Source organism: Aulonocara sp. 'chitande type north' Nkhata Bay, linkage group LG7 (assembly GCF_057382095.1).
Source record: "Aulonocara sp. 'chitande type north' Nkhata Bay isolate Kocher_YH1m ecotype deep benthic linkage group LG7, A_spYH_male_GT1.1, whole genome shotgun sequence".
Classification (NCBI taxonomy): Eukaryota; Metazoa; Chordata; class Actinopteri; order Cichliformes; family Cichlidae; genus Aulonocara; species Aulonocara sp. 'chitande type north' Nkhata Bay.
The window spans coordinates 12332902-12350323 of NC_141350.1; the positions used below are offsets into that span (position 1 = coordinate 12332902).

The following is a 17422-nucleotide window of genomic DNA, read 5'->3' on the forward strand; positions in this document are numbered from 1 at the left end:
ATAAGCAATAGTAAAAGACAGATAACAGATCTAATATTAACCACAAAGACAGTAAACTATTAACATCAGATTTATATTTTTTTACTTAGTATGCATATCCTAACATTCCTCTTTAGTGTGAACTTAAGAAGACGTTCTTGGCATTTTTGCCCAACATCATTTGTTTTTAAAAATTAAAATAAATACACTAATGTCCTGTCATTTTCTGGTCATTACATTTTTGGCTGTGCTTTCAAAGAGAATTCCTACAATATTGTGAAAACATAAAGAGAGAATACAACAGCAAACTATTTTTTTGGACAAGACTCCACTGATACGAGTAACATATAGAAGCTTCCTTACTAGTTATAGTGACACAAAAGCAGATTGGATTTCAACACTTATAATCTCTTAAATATGTAAATCTTAAATATGTTAATAAGTAAATATTAAAGCTAGAATGTGCAGCCTTTAATGAATCCGTATTCCTAGTCTTTTATTTGGAAATTTAAATTCCTGAATAAAAATCTAGCCATCACAAACTTTTGATAACAAATAGAACAACAAAGATCCTCACTAGTGTTAATTGAGATGTGGTAAACTTGTTTTTGCAGCTCGCCCATCTTATTATTAGTAGTAATACTTCTTTCTAATAGTCATTCGGATCTTGAGACAGTGTCTGTTCAAAACAAATACCTCCCAACCACAGCTACAGCTTCTTTTATTTCAGACTTAAACCTCCGTGAAGTAAAATCTGACGATCAAAAGGAACACTTCTTTCTCTTTGGATGGCATATCTGTGAAACATGTCACTAACACGCAGCTTCGAGCATGAGGGTTCACTTGTTTACGTCTTGGCAGCGAACATTCTTTTCATTTTCCAAGTTAATCATCAGAAATCTGACAGAAATGTCTAGAATTTTATCATGTAGCCACAGCATTGCAACAAAAGCATTCTTCAATGCCTCCTACATATTTAAAACTTTAAAGCAGCATTAGTCCTTTTGCATGCTCCAACAGTAACCGTTTCGTGCTTATTTTAAAGTCCTAGGACTTAATGTAAATCAGTGAGAGCCGAGATCCACTGAACTTAAGGCTACATGAGAGGCACGTGAAGAAGAGAGTCCTGCATGTGAAGCTGAGCCACATACCAGTTCTAAAATAATACACACAACAGTAGCAAGGGCAATGTTTTCAGGCCATGACACTGAAAGTACGACAGAGGTGATGCAAAGTCTTAGAAGAGGCCTTTTCATTACTTGTAAAGGGGACATCAGACTCCAAAGAATCACCTCTTTTTGTACTTTATGAACAGAGCTCTAATAGTTTTCTTAATATATTAATAATAATCATGATTTTTACAATGTATACTAATATGCTGATACCTCAGGTTTGTTTGAAACATGCTAATAAATACACATCAAAGTATTTAAAAAGTCTAGTCGAAGCGAAGTGTTACCAAAAAAACTTTACATGCCTGCTCCAAAAATATTTGCAGGGTAAATAGAGAGAAGTGTAAGATAACAGCATGTTGAGACGGGGACGCCTGTTTCGAAAATAGCATATGCTAATTATACACTTTAGGCAACTGCTAAGGAGGGCGATGCGATGCCAAGTTTGAGATGTTGGGACTCTGAATTTCAGCTCAGTGTTCTTTTACGAAGTCGACTCCACACTGAGGCCGTAGCGAGGATACTCACTCACCTATTTATAACTTACATCTACTGGATACCTCCCTCAGATTAGTGGCACACCTCTTGTTGAGCTAAACCACCTGCTACTGCCATGCAGCGGACAGTTTCAAACAATCCGTAGGACTTCTCTGACAGATGTCTAAACACATAGAGCAGACCAGTCAAACAGATACAAACTGGCCCAGTTAATGCGCGTGCCCTGAAAATGTCACTTTTCATTGCGTCTGCTTTATGACTTCAACAAAAACGGCACTCCTGCAGTTAGCAATTAGCAAACACAGAAACGCTCCTCTGTGCGAAATGGTTAACTACCACAGAGGAGGCTATGAGGACATTACTCAGGGATGGTCGGCCATAAGCTGCTTTTGGAATTAGGTTAAGCATAAATATTAAGGGAAAGAAGACACTGGAGTACAAAGTTTGAAAAACTGAGTGAATAATTCCTTGTTTTTATCTATTAATATTCTGAAAGGGCAGTTGCATTATTATTATTATAGGGTTTTAGGTTAATATTTATGTGTTAAGAATAAAACTGATATCGCTTACTGTTTACATACAAAGACTGATCATGGGATTGAAATCACATTAGCGTCACTGTCACATCACAGGGAGTGTCAACCAAGAAAGAAGCCCCATGCTCCAAAACTGACACCCACAAGCTCGACTGAAATTTGCAAAGCTTTTATGGCAAGACAAGACAAAGTTTAAGCCATTTGGCTACAATGACAGGAGGTATGTTTGGAGGAGCAAGGGTGAGGCTAAGTTTGATTATCAAGCACGGTAGTAGTAGCGTCATGCTTTGAGGCTGTTTTGCTGCCAGTGACAATGGTACATTACACAAAGTGGATGAAATGAGGAAAAAGGACTACCTCCAAATTCTTCTGCTTCACATCAGATCAGGAGGTAGACAGCTCAAACTTAGACACAGTTAGGCGTTCCGTCTGGACAATGACTCCAAACACAGATCATAACTGGTTTTGCAATGGATAAAAGCAGGCTAACATTAAGCTTCTGAAGAGGCCGCCCCAAAGCAACAGCCTCAACGTTATTCAAAATTTTGGGTCTGTGCCAGGAAACTTCAAAAGTTTCAAAGAGATCTACCAATTCTGGGAAGAACCATTTGTTAAAGGCCATTCAAACAAATGTTAGTGTTGGTATATGTATCATTTTGAGCCTGTTTGGATCAGAGAAATCCAAAATAAATGAAAGATTAATCATCCAGTTCTTTTTTTTTAAGTCATTAAAGATACATGCTGTACAATCATTCCACACTGGAAAAAGAACAGTTCAAAGAAATAATTAAAAGCACAAAATTACCATGACATTCATGCCCATGATGAGAGTATGTAAACCACAACTGTATATGGTAATGAAAATATTGTTCAGAGCGTATTACTCAGCAACTACGGTGGACCACATTTTGCATAAATTAACCAGAAGCAATCTACTGATTGTTGAAAATCTCAAAATAGCTGGAAATGTTTGATGAAGCAAATAAACCCTGACATCTTGGAGAAGACCCATGCAGTTAGTTTTAAGTTCGATAACATTAAGCATGTGATACATAATGAGCTTTTCTGATTCCAGAAGACCACTTGAAAATGCAAGTTTGATCATTCTCCAGCCTCTGCATGTTTCACACACAGCAAGCAGAAGTGCTGACAACTCATTCTATATAAATGAATAACTGCAGAGGAATTACAGCGCTGCGATAAGCCCTCGTGTTTCACATATTAGTTTAATGGGAACACACCAGATAGCAGCACTTAAGAGTCACTGAGGCTGACAGAAGCGCTGAAGACAGCTGAGAAACACCGGCCCCCAACTCTGTTTCAGTGTTTGTCAACGCAGTGCTATCCAATGTGTTGAAACTCCGTAACTGTGCAAAGCATGTGATAGAAAAATGTGACAGACAAAAACCAAACTGGCTAACTTCTTCCTTACTGTACGCCGTTATTTTAGCGGCTACATTTTGTCAGAATAATACCTTTTTATGCCGAGGCTACTTATGACCTTGTGACAATCAAATGCTTGGCTTCTGCTCAAGCCAAGCATTTAACAAACTTATTTTTTTCAATAAGAAGAAAGCACCTAAGATCTCCTGAGACCTTCACTTTCAGCAATAAAAGTGTTGTTAACATGAGCTGGAAAATATTTCACCTTTAGCGAAAACACTGCTGTGCATCTTACAGGTTGTCAGCAGTTGCATAGTAACAGCAGGGCCACGGCTGGCACTTGCTTCAAGCATCTGTTCAGTGCTACAAACTAAAAGGAAAATTCCAGTCAACAAAGTTGTGAAGCTACTAAAGTCACAACTACTCAGCTAAGGCCTTTGTTTGTCCTCATACCACTTATATTAGCACAGCTTTGACACCAGGTCAGGCGATGATCTGGCAAAGTTCGACAGCTCTTTGTTGTTAAAAATCCTCTTACTGCAGTCTGACGGTAACAGCAATAGTTTGTTCCAAATCTTCATTAAACCCATATGATGTTTACACAAAGAACAATTCTCAAACAGAAGCTTTTATGGAGCGCCAAGCTCTTCTGTTTGATTTACATTTTGCACTTTACACAACGCTAAGCTCCCTTCTCTCTGTCAGGAACTCACGACACTCAAGACTGTTTCTTGTCAGCACAAAGCCTGACATATTTACTACAGCTGAAAGTCTGGGATCTGCACAAGAGTTTCAAATGACTTTTTTCTAGTTTGCACAAGGTATGGATGCATAATGACAGACCTACTAGCGGACTGCTATTTGCTATTAGGGTATCATAGTTGTTGAAAGAGTGGATAAATTCGGGTGAGACTAAATAAGTTGGGGCAGGTGGTGAAAAAAGAAGGAAAGAAACAAAACAGTAAGTAAAACAAAACAAGACAAAAATAAAAACAAAACTGAAACAGCAAACATTACTAACTAAAGGACAATTTAACACTGAAACATAAAGAGTAACACTAAACACGATGACAGAGACAAAAGACATAGGAACAAAACCACGTCTGAAATGACCAAGCAAACCACAATGACAAAGACAGTCATAAGACTCAGACTTGAACTTGGGCCCCAGTCACACAGGCCTAGAGGTTGGTCATTGACTTCCTGGCCACCACTCCTTGCTATGGAAAAATGTGTATTTCCAACTGCTTGGTGAGTGGTTGCAGGCAGTCACTGTGATAGCCACTAAAGCCCCAGTCCCACAAACCTAGAGACCACTCAGTGACAGCCCTCCACAATCTCTGGCCACCACTCACCAACCAGTTGGGAGTAGTAACTCTACTTTAAATCTCAGCTTGTTCTAATTTCTTTACATATACCAAACCTGGTGTGGTCAGACCACACCAGGCAAGACCCTAGGTGCAGGCTGTGTAAAGATGCCCCTGAGACAATCCAACACATAACAGCAGGGAGCAAGATGCTAGCATGCAGGGCATACATGGAACGCCATAACCAAGTGGCGGGCATAGTATACAGAAACACCTGTGCCGAATATGGCCTGGAAGTCCCGAGGTCAAAATGTGACTTCCCCCCAAGGGTGGTGGAGAATGAGCGAGCTAAGATACTGTAGGATTTCCAGATACAGACAGAAAAAAAATGGTGGGGCTAACCAAGCAGACATAGTGGTGGTAGGCAAACAGAAGAAGACGGGCGTAGTGATAGATAACTGTTCCGAATGACAGCAACCTCAGGAAGAAGGAACACGAGAAACTTGAGAAAAACCAAGGGCTCAGAGAAGAGCTCAAGAAGATGTGGAGGGTGAAGGTGGTCCCAGTGGTATTTGGAGCACTAGGTGCGGTGACTCCCAAGCTAGGCGAGTGGCTCCAGCAGATACTAAGTATTGATATAGCTAAGATACTGCGCAGGACCCTCAAGCTCCCAGGCCTCTGATAGAGGACCCAAGCTTGAAGGATATATAGATATATATATAAACTCAATTAATGTTTGCATTTGTAATATTTTTAATTTAAGCAAATATGAGCTAAACTATACAGAAAAGTACCAGCAAAGATGACACAGTTTGATGCGCAGCTGAGGTGACTGATTCATTTTCACATCCAATGTGATGGGAGCAGCATGTCAGATGGTGGGAGATACCCAGCATACGATCAATCACACTCTCTTCAGACACACCTGTGAATGTGGGATGTTGCGATTTTTCCTCCGGTGCTTTGTGTGTTTGGGGAGAAAAAAAAAATTGAAGCTGTGATGGCTCAGTATGACACGACTACAGGCATGACTCCACCACCTCTCACATGAAACTCACCAGCAGAGAGGGTTTGTGGGATGAGTGCCCTCTGGCAGGAGGTGATGCCAGTGAACAAACCCTGGTGCGTGTGTGTGTGTGTTTGATAGAGAAAGAGCTTTCGAGCGGCCCGTGTGACTCACCCTGGTCATTAAAGTTGCATACATGGTTATTTCCCCTGTGTCACCATCTTATGCATTACTCACTTATCTGAAACTGCTACCAAAGGTTCCCAGCATTAACGGTCACACGGTTAACCGATCACCGCAATCTACGTGTACCTTCCCACATTATGACCTTTGTCACAACATGTGGCAGTTTCCTCCGCTAATCCTTTTCCAATCTTCATCTTTTTAAAAAGAAACAGTTTGTTAAAGCGGGGCAAACGGGCGCACCTCCAGAGCAACTGGGTCAGTTTCAAATCCAACAGAGCAAGAGGAACAGCTCGAATGCTCCTCAGGTGGCCCAACATATCCATGGCAGCGGCTCAACTTTCCTGTATTTTCCACCTCAGGTCTCCCTCCCCCACACATACACCCCCCTCCCACTACCACATACAGTAACAACCATGTCCTACAATTGAGGGAGGATAATCTGCTCTTGACACAGCCAGAAATTTGATTTAGCAGCCACGAGTTATCACAACTCGTGTCATAGAGTAAACTGGTGGGAAATATGACCTTTTGCACAGTCAGTGATTTTTCTGGATTATTTATACTGAGCTAGATGTTCTTTTAATATAAGTAGTTATACTAAGTGATTGTAGGCGATGCTGTAAATCAATGATCAGGACAGCCAGAAATATCAGACTCTTAAAGCAGCTCTTTTAATGTGATTTGGTATCTTTTATTGTATGTATTAATCTTATTTAATTCACTTGTACATTTGTATAGTTGTATCGGTGATATTTTAGATCTGTTTTTATTGTTAGCTACTATTCTAAATGCTGCTTGTACATCCACACCTTGAACATCTGATATGTAATGGCAAAAAAGGATTCTGATTCTGACTGATAAAATACAAAATACATGGTCATTTTTACAGATCTTTCTTGAGTTTAGATATCAGTATATTGCAGTATTAAGACTGCAACACAGTCAGATGGGTTGACAGAAGTTTAAACGCATATATTTTGATACAATTTTAACATTTTTTCAAGCAAAAACAAAAAAATTTAAAAAGGTTTGAGCTTCTCGCATGAGATTTTTGCTTTTTTCTTTTATTCTTACTTATAGGAAATGATTTAAATGATAGTAAATCTAACATCTTCGCATTCTGAACTGTAAATTAAAAATGATTTACCTTTTAATTACATTTATACAGTTTTAAGTTTTTTAATACAGTCCTGATCAAAAGTTTAAGACCACTTGAAAAATATCAAAAACTCATATGTTGCAAGGTTGGTCTTAACAAGGTTCCAAGTAGAGCTTCAACATGCAGCAAGAAGAAATGGGAGCGAGACAAAACATTTTAGAATAGAGAATAGAATAGAATATACCTTTATTATCCCACAAATTAGAAATTTATGGCAAGGGGAATATAAAATATAGAAGGAAGACACAAAGTAGTCCTATATACACAAGCAACTGAAATTCGTATATGTACAAAGATATATTTTTATTATTACAGATATATTAAAACAGGCTGTTTTGCAGCTGACAAAAAGTTTAGGACCACATGCCTTTAAAAGGCCAAATCTGTCCAAAAATGTGGATTCACTCTCATTTTCTGCCAGATAGTCACATTGTCATGACATTCTGATAGCAAAGGCAAAAAAACGTTCCCTTTTTGAAGTGGTTGTTGAACTGCATAAGCAGGGTCTCTCACAGCACGCCATCACTGCTGAGGTGGGAGGCAGTAAGACAGTCATTTGGAATAGAACAAAAAAGTCAAGTGGAAGACCCCAAAAAATTTCACCAGCACTGAGCTGGAAAATCCTATTGGCTGTTGGTCAAGACACTGGACGATCCTCGACCCAAAGTTACTATTGCCGACTGCAGCCCCATAACCATCGTGGGGCATCTGAGACTGAAGGGCTTTAAAAAACAAAAGTGTCTTCAAAGGCCTCATCTCCTTGAATGCCACAGAACTGACCATTTGGACTTTGCAAGAGAGCACCAAACATTGGACATTGAAAGGTGGAAAAAGATTTTATTCTCTGATGAGAAAAAAATTAACCCTGATGGTTTCCAACGTTACTGGCATGACAAGCAGATCCCACCTGAGATGTTTTCTACACGTCACAGTGGAGGGAGCGCCATAATGGTCTGGGGTGCTTTTTCCTTCAGTGGAACTATGGAGCTTCAGCAGGAGCAGGGGCGTCAAACGGCTGCTGGCTTTGTCAAGATGTTGCAGAGAGCATCCCTCATGACTGAGGGCCCTCGTCTTTGTGGTAATGACTGGGTTTTTCAGTAGGACAACGCTACAGTACACAATGTCCACAGGACAAGGGACTTCTTCCACTCTTTTGGACCATCCTGCGTGTTCCCTGGTCTAAATCCAATCGGTAACCTTTGGGAATGGATGGCAAGGGAAGTTTACAAAAATGGACAACAGTTTCAGACAGTAGATGCCCTTCCTGCTGCTGTCCTCACCACTTGGAGAAATGTTCCCACTCACCTCAAGGAAACACTTGCATCAAGCATGCCACAACAAATTTTTGAAGTGATCAACAATAACATCGGAGATACTCATTACTGAGTTCATGTTTGAAACTTTGATTTCTGTTTTTTTTTTTTTTTTTTTGGGGGGGGGGGGGGTGTTACAGGTTTTTTTTGGAGGTGTGGTCCTAGAACTTTTGATCAGCTGTAAAACAGCTTCTTTCAGTTTAAGAGTTGTTTTCAATAAATTGTATGCTCAAAAATGTTTTGTCTCACTCCTATTTCTTCTTATTGCATGTTGAAGCTCTACTTGGAACCGTGTTATGATCCAACCATGCAACATGTGAGTTTTTTGCCATTTTTCAAGAGGTCTTACAGTTTTGATGGGGACAGTATAATGAATTAATTAACAAAAAAAAGATATACACATATTTCTGAAAGACTGCAAACAAACTGCATTCATGTTTCCCCATATTAAATAAATGAGGTGTTCTGGATACCACCTTCAAATCTTCCAGGGGATACACCAAGGTCTTCTCAAGCCAGCCAAAAGATACAATCTCTTCAGTGTGTCCTGGGTCTGTCCTGAGGCCTTCTCCTAGTGGAACACACCCAAAACACCTGATCCAAGAAGCATCCAGGAGGAATCTTGGTCAGATGCCCAAATGAACTCAACTGTCTCTTTACAAGTTCTAGTTCCAATGAAACAGGGGTATTAAAAATGTGTCCATGTGGCCAAAAATGGCCCGACAGAGGAACCAGTCCACTGCACTGGATGGCTTGGAAAAAAATGAGGGAAAACTTTTTAAACAAGCCACTTGATTGCCATTGCAGCAGCATGGTTGCTTGGTGGTTAGCATTAATGCATCACAACAAGAAAATCCTGGGTTTGAACCCTGAGTGAAGTTTTATATGTTCTTGTTGTATTTTCTTCGGAAGCTCTTGTTTCTCCCACCATCTCAGATAGCGCTATCTATCTCAGGCCAGAACACTTGTGAAAAAGATTATTAATCTCATTAGGGTTTTTTCTGATTAAATAAAGGTTTAATTAAAATCAAACGGCATCCTGTCATGACAGATGCTGTCCAAACTTTCAATTTCCTTTGCAGCCATCCTCCTGACAAAAACACTAACCATGGTCTGCCATTTCCTGCAAATGTAACACTGCTGACCCCAGTTCTTGTTCTTTTCTTTGTAATAAAAGATGATATTCTCATTACACAGAAATTAGCAGCGCATTGTTTAACATAGTCCATTGCCTTGATGATAAAATTGTACAATTGGTCAGTAAGTCCGTAAAAGTCAAAACCTATACCCAATTTAAATTTGCACAATCTCACATTCAAGATCCTCTTCTGGCACAGCTCTGAATCGTTTTTCAGAGCAGCTGCTGCTTTTGTTTTTTATTTTTATCAGAAGGCTTCTGGCCACCACCACTGTTCAGATCTTTCCCTCAAAAGCACCTGGACATTAGAGAGAGTCTGGACTGACTGCCTGAGTGAAAACATAACACTGTACAAGTTCATGGAGTGATTTACTGAATCTAAAAAAAACACAATGCTGTTCATCCTCCTCAGATTGAAAATTGAAAATCCTCAACTCCTCTGCTAAAAATGCTTGGTTGTAGCCAGAGAGCCATCTTTCATTACCACCTAAAAGTGATCCTAAACATGAAATTTGAGCTTGAAACAAGAGCTGATGAGCACACAGTTTAAGTGTTCATTTATAAAGAGCTTTTGTGCTGGAATCTGTCTGGATCCAAGAAGATGACCTTGAATTGGAACTCTTCCACATTTAAATCGGGAAAGACTTTTTGATGTTTATGGATCTGTCCCCAGAACTTCTTCATACCGCATCCTACCCTTAAACGTAATTAAGTATGTTTTAAAATTCTGCTTTTCTGTCGATGTCACCTTGTCTTTAAGGTGGTGATACTGTTGGAGGTGAAAATGGAAAGTGGGACTGTTGCTTTCAGTTTTAACCTAGTCACAGCATGCATACAGTATGCCTGCTCTCATGAATAATATACTCTGTCCAACCACCTTCAATTACAAATGACTTCTACCCAGTGCGATAACCATAAAATAACCTTGAAAAGCATGGTTACTCTTTATCTAATCCAAGCAGAAATTGCAATCCAGAATAAATCATGATCCCAAAGAGCTAATGAGATTGTGCTTCAGAGACGTGTTAGTTCATTAAGCCAATTACTACAAAAGAGAAATGTTATACTACTAATGCACTGTGTACTCAGGGAAATGACCCAGTGAGATGAATAGATAGAGAAAAAGGAAGAGGAAGAGAGTGATGACTCAAACACAGGGAAAACCCTCAAGATGAATTAGTTATAAGGCCATCTACATGTGGGGCAGACGAAATATGAAATATTAAGTTAGCATTTGATATAGCGAAAGAGTTAAGGTTAAACAACTCCTGAAAATAATCAACTACTATCCATCTAGAACCGTCCAACTGTGATGCTGCGCTGGAAGTACACATGCCGTTCAAAAAAGTGTTTGATGAAGCACTGTAACCACAACGCTCTGTAAACTGCTGCTCATTTCTGAAGCAGTTGAAAATCTGCATGCAGATAACGCCCACTGCTTTGCTCGTATCAGCTACATGGCTGTCATTGTACACGCCCAGTTATTCTTTTTTTTCTTTTTTTGAGCGGACAAGTCAAAATGGGTCAAATATTCCAAGGAAGTACAAAATTATTATCACATGCAAATCTTCTTTTTTATAAGAGAAAGTGTAACAAAGCTGTGATCTTTAAAAAATATTTAAATCCATAAAAAAAAGAAAAAGAACCTGAGGGAAAATTCTGCACAGGAGATGAGAAATCATTTCAAAATAAAGGTAATTATAGCTTTCCACGACACATGCTGAATTACCTCTGAGCCAGCACGGGGATCCGTCTCATCTTTACCATGGAAACCAACACCATACAGTACATGCACGCACACTGAGGGAGCAATTGCCATGACATCCAGCACTGTGGCGAGAAGAAGCTTTCAGCAACTAGACCAATTTACTCAGCAGCTAACTGGACAGTCAGTCAACCCTCTGTACTGTATATCACTCCCTATTTCACTCACTCTCCTCCTCTCTTTCCCCTCTTTTCCCCGTGAATTTCTTCTGTCATGATGCCAGACGAATTACCTTTCATCAGCAGAGGACAAGGTCTTGCAGTGCTTAGTAGGAGTGGCTCTCATTCAAGTGGTGACAGAGAAAAGAAAGCTCTGCAGGGATCCCTGCACAAGGATGCAGTTGAACCGGCACCGCACGCATGCATCCACCGCCACTATCACTACCAGCGAGTGCAACGGCAGCAGTAGCAAATCGGAAGGGGAGGGGTAAATATAAATATATAAAAAAAGCAGGAGAGGGGGTTGCTCTATCAGCAGCAGGAGCATTACATCATAGGCTGCCTCTGTGGAAGGGTGGGAGAGGAGTGGACAGAGGAAGGGAGGTGCTCCTCGTAGCAGCAAAAGCTCCCTGTTACTGTTGAGCTCTTTTCTTTGCGTGCCCAAGTCCAAATTTAATATTTATGATCTGGTAACTGTGAAATGCCCTTGGTGGTTAGCATAAGACCTATTTAATCATTAACTCAGCTGCTCTTAATTGTGTACCTTCACCAGGATTTGTTGTCAGAATGGATATAATGTGGATCATCCCTTTGGGGCACAGACTGCGTGCATGAGTGTGTGTCCAGCTCATGGAAGCCTACACAATGTCTATTCTATGTGGTAATTGAATTGCGTGACTAGCAGTTGCTCGCCACTGCTCCCAAAGCATGCTGATATTCATCCCTGGAAAAAGGTCAACTGAAATTCCTCGGAGCAGTGAGTGGATAGGTAAAAGTGTTTGGATTGCTCGCGATGATTAAAACTTATGTGTCGCAACAAATTTGTCAGAAACAACTGCATGATTATGCCGATGCTCTGAGCACATCTGGGAGGCAGGCGCGACCATAACGAGAGCGCTACGGGTCACCTACCGCAGCGGACAGCTGTTAACCACCTACACACTGGTACACCGCAGACCAATGGCACGGACAACAATGCACTTGACAATAATGGTTAGTCAGAACCAAGTGATCCCACTTTTCCTGAACAAACACAAACAAAGCTCCCACAACTATGTACATGTTGTCAGAAGGACATACACTGGTCAACTGACAATATACATCCAATCCTTCAACAGTTAATAACAATGCTTTCCACGCCAGGTAGAAGAAAAGTCATTAAGAGGAAAGTGGAAAGGAGGAGGAATCATGGTAGCTCTTAAATTCAGCATTTCAAATGTAATTGTTTTGACTGACAATTTTCATTTATATTATTTATTATTCTGCATGTTTTTTCTGAATTGGTGGATTAATTGTGTGTTCTAAAAAAATAATTATGCCTTGGAGTGCAACAATTCCCCATCTTACTAAAAGTCCAACATATTTAGTATCCCATGATGTGTGTACAGATGAATTTTTTGGTAATGAAAACATCTTTGAAGAGCCTTTGGGAGCCTTAGCTGAGTGTTTTAGTGTTCATGTTTGGCATGTAGCGGGTAGTCAGATCTCATTAATTTCTGTAGGTCGAAAGTATATTTCCAGCACAAGCTCTAATAAACCCACCATATGCTCCCTGCTGAGCACCAGACAGAATAAAAACAAACTTACCAGTTGGAGGTGAAACAAGCTGGAGACCCAAATATTTTTGGTAATTAACAGATGGATTCCAACCCATTCCCTAATGTTATTACTGTGGAGGAAAAAATATATAGTTTACTATTAGCACTAATAATGATAATAATTCCATTTCAACTGTTTAATGTTTGAGGTGGCACAGCAGTCGATAAAGCAAACAGACTGTAACACATTATGCAAATGGACTGCAGCTCTCCCTAAAGTGACATCTGTTATGACTCAGTTTGAAATAAATATCATATTAACTGTTTACGAAACTATAAGCAATTTGTTCAAGTGAATAAAAATCATAAAAAAGATATAATAATCATACATCATTTGTAAATCAGGTCTATCTGAGTATTAACTGTAAGGACAGTTTGAGCCCTACTGACAAGCAAATCTGGTGCATACCCATTAAACATTGGACGTCGGAAAGACACGCTGCTCGTGTCTATATTGGCTCTGTCGGCCCACGACCAATCCCGGACATCTATACGATGTTGAATAAACTAGGTTCACAATTTGAACGTCCAACCATGACCCAACCTGGATGTCAATATGATACTGAGCTTTCAAAATTTGAACTTTTTGGACGTCATGTGGACAATTTTTTATTTACAAATATCAACATGATAGATATGAATACAGATTATTTATAAACAAACAATTTATTATGCGTTAGCCTACTGATTTATTCAGCACATGTGAGGGTTTTTTATTATTTTACTTTTTTTTTTTTTTTTTAAAGTTGGTTTATTTTTTTCAATTAATCAACTTGTGGAAAAATATTAAAAGCATTGAAATCCACGTAAAATGTAAAACAATAATGGTTAAAGTGTTTAGGAAAAAAATGGAATTCCTTTTAAAAAGTGTACAATGTGCTTAATAATGAGCATTTGCATTTTATATGGTTCATTTTTACAAGTAACCTGTTTTATTGTGAAGAGCTCGTGATTGTAGGAGGAAATGAATGTGATCGCTAGGTTGACTGCAAGACGTTTGTGCAGGTGTGTATATATGAACTGAACAATCTGCTTGACAGACTTTGCCAATGCACGCATTTTGCAAACTGCCTGTGAGAAGCTGGAGACATTTCTGCTCCAAAATCCACCATGCAGCTGCTTACTTTTGTTTTAGCGTCAAGAGCCCGCACCATGTTGGAGATGTCTGCTGATCACTCTGCATTCCTTTACACGTAACTGTTATGATATAGTACCATTTCAGAAGGTGGCATATTGTTCCAGATCATTTTCCAATAACATTTGATTGTCTCAGTCACAGATGATAAATGGAGACATATACAAAGGTGTGAATAAAGCTACAGAAAAAATAACTGGTAGCCTATAGGAAACATGTCCTCCACCCTCTGGAATCATGGGACTACAAAGCCTATAGAAGCTGTATAAAAAATGGCGTCTAAAATGAGTTTGACGTTAAAAAGACGTCCACAATGATCCCATTTGAACTATAAATGCAAGGGAGGATGGATCCATGCTTTCATGCTGTTTGCTCCATTCTGACCCTGCCATCCAAATGTTGCAGCAGAAATTGAGACTCATCAGATCATGCAACATTTTTCCCCCATCTTGTGTTGTCCAAATTTGATGAACCCTGTGATCTGTAGCCACAGTTTCCTGTTTCTAGCTAAAAGGAGAGGCAGTCGATATGTTCTTTTGCTGCTGTAGTAAATCTTCTTCAAAGTTTCATGTCTTGCGCACCTAGAGATGCTCTTCTGCTAACCTTTATTATAACGACTGATTATTTGAATTACTGTTCCCTTCCTAACAACTCCAAATAGCTAGTGCTTTGACCTGTGGCATCAACAAAGCATTTTCTCCCAGAGAACTGCCACTCACTGGATATTTTCTCTTTTTTGGGCCATTCTCTGTAAACACTAAAGATGGCTGTGTGGTAAAATCCCAGTAGATCAGCAGTAAGTACTCAGACCAGCCTATCTGGCACCAACAACAATGCTACATTGAAAGTCACTCGAATCACCATATTTCATCATTCTGAGGCCCAGTTTAAACTTCAGCAGGTTGTATTAACCATGTCTATGTGCTTAAATGTAATGAACTGCCTCCATGGCTGATCAGTTATCTGCATTATTGAGTTAGCAAAGTAAAGCTGCGAATATATGCCAACCAACTGGTTATTTTAATAGTTATTTTTCCTGTCGCTTATATTGTTTCACAGCACCTGGTGTAATGCTCAGGTTGCATTACACCACGTGCATGCCTTTGATTTTAAGTCTGACTCTGTTTTTTTCTGTCCTTTGCATGGGGTCAAATCACAACCCCCAGAGAGTCAGAGGCAGAATGTTTAGTCTGCCACGAGTCTTTTACTTTGAAAACTGAACTGATTCTCCTTTCCTCTGTCTGACTTACCGCCCTCATCATCCGCTCTGTGCAATTTAATGCGCCTTATATCAAAAATACACCCGGTTCTATTTTGAGCTCACAGACACTCATGGAGTGCTTCTCCAAATGCATTTGGTGAAATTGCAAGCATTGTCTTATGTGCGTATGATTAGCTTTGGTGGCCATATTGGCGCTAGAAACACCACACAGCTGCGCTCGGTGTTTTCCCAAGGACTCAGACATTTGGGATTGTTTTAGATAGATTAACTCGTGCTAATCTACTCTCAACTCTTTTAGAGTTGTCGCCAAGTCGAATAATCATATCGTGATCTGTTTCGTCTGTTGCACTCAACTGTATACAGTACATCTGACTGCTTCACCATGACGCACAAATAAGCAGAACAGAGCTGAGCACAAAAAACAGCAGAAGAGACTCCCACGCTGAGCTGAAATGAAGCAAGTGCACAAAAATCAAATAAAGAACATTGAATAAAAACATTTTTCTAATTCTTTAGTTATTGAGCCATGTCACTCTTATGTTGTGGTGTTTGAAGTCCCTCATAATTTGTTAAAGAACTGAGCAACGAAGAACAGTTTAAATTAGCAGGCATGAGCAGCCAGACATGTGACCAATATATAGAATAAAGAAGCTTTGATACACTGGACTATATATTTTTTTCCTGAAGACAGAAGGATTCTGGTCACCGTTGAGTTCAACCTAGTGCGCAAGATTTATTTTTACTGAGGAATCTAATGTTGGTTGAGCTCCGCAAACTGTAAAAGAAAACAAAGCAAACTTTAATACAGAAGGATGGCTTTTACAGCATGTTTTGGCAGCTAAGTATAAAATGAAGGCTACCAGTTTACACTGAAGCAGAGATGATACAGCTTGTCCTGAAAGGCAGCAATGACAGAGCAGAGACTCTTTTAATTTAAAAGTAAAGCCTGGCTTGTAATGTTAACAGACAACGAGCATCTGCTATCTGTAATGTGCAATCCTTTCTCCACACAAAACAAAACAATCAGACCAACATATTGTGTACGAGCCTCATCTTAATGAAAAATAAAGGATAAAACAACAGTTGTTGGTGCACTGTATCACAGTCAAGCAAACTCAGAGCACAGATGCACCATTGCAACTTGCAGATGTGACCTTCACTAGAACAGTAACATTATCTCAGTTACAATGCACCCAAACAGAGGAAGACTATAAAGGAGCAGTGTATGTGAGGCCTCGATAAGTGTGACAGTACACGAGGAAAAATCAATCCAACTGCTCTTTTGTCTGCCTCATTTTAAAATGGAGTGTACAGCATTCCTCGCATACCGAGTATTGTAGGTTGGCTGGAACACAGACTGTACTCGGACGAGGCCGTGTGATTTCCAGTGTGTGTGACACTATTCATGGATGGTGTCTGACAAAGGAGGGTGTCCCAGAATGTAAACAGCACTCCAGATGGGCCTGACCTTTGGTAACACGAATTGGCTGAACCCCTTGTGACCGGAGGGGACAACAGCATTGAAATATTATTGCCACTGCAGCCAATCATCCAGCTTTTCCAATGAAAAGCCTCTTTGGCAAAGCGAAGTCTGTTTCACAGTTACAAACAGATTCAAGCTCTTTTTTTGCAAAAGGGAAAATGAAAAAAAAAACCACAATGACAGCACAGAAAGACAAGGGAGTGACCTTGACATGAGCACATCCTGTTCTTTAGGAATACAAAGACCTTTTTCAGAGGTTCCAAGCATAAATTTTCAAAGATGAGCTCTCTAACAAAATCAAATGTGAAGTTTTTGGACAAACCCATTATAAGCATGGCATTAAAAGCCCAGATGTGAGAAGACTTTAATGTTCCTATTATGGCA

The 17422-nt window shown here is 39.7% G+C and overlaps 1 protein-coding gene across 1 annotated transcript in view; it reads right to left on the reverse strand.

Annotated features, from left to right (window-relative positions):
• sema4ba (sema domain, immunoglobulin domain (Ig), transmembrane domain (TM) and short cytoplasmic domain, (semaphorin) 4Ba) overlaps positions 1–11792 on the reverse strand; it is a 53411-nt gene extending 41619 nt beyond the window's left edge. Inside the window, exon 1 of the mRNA XM_086298613.1 lies at positions 11675–11792. The gene's annotated coding sequence lies outside the window, so the exon portion shown is untranslated. The remainder of the gene's footprint in view (positions 1–11674) is intronic.
• Between the last annotated feature and the right edge of the window lie 5630 nt (positions 11793–17422).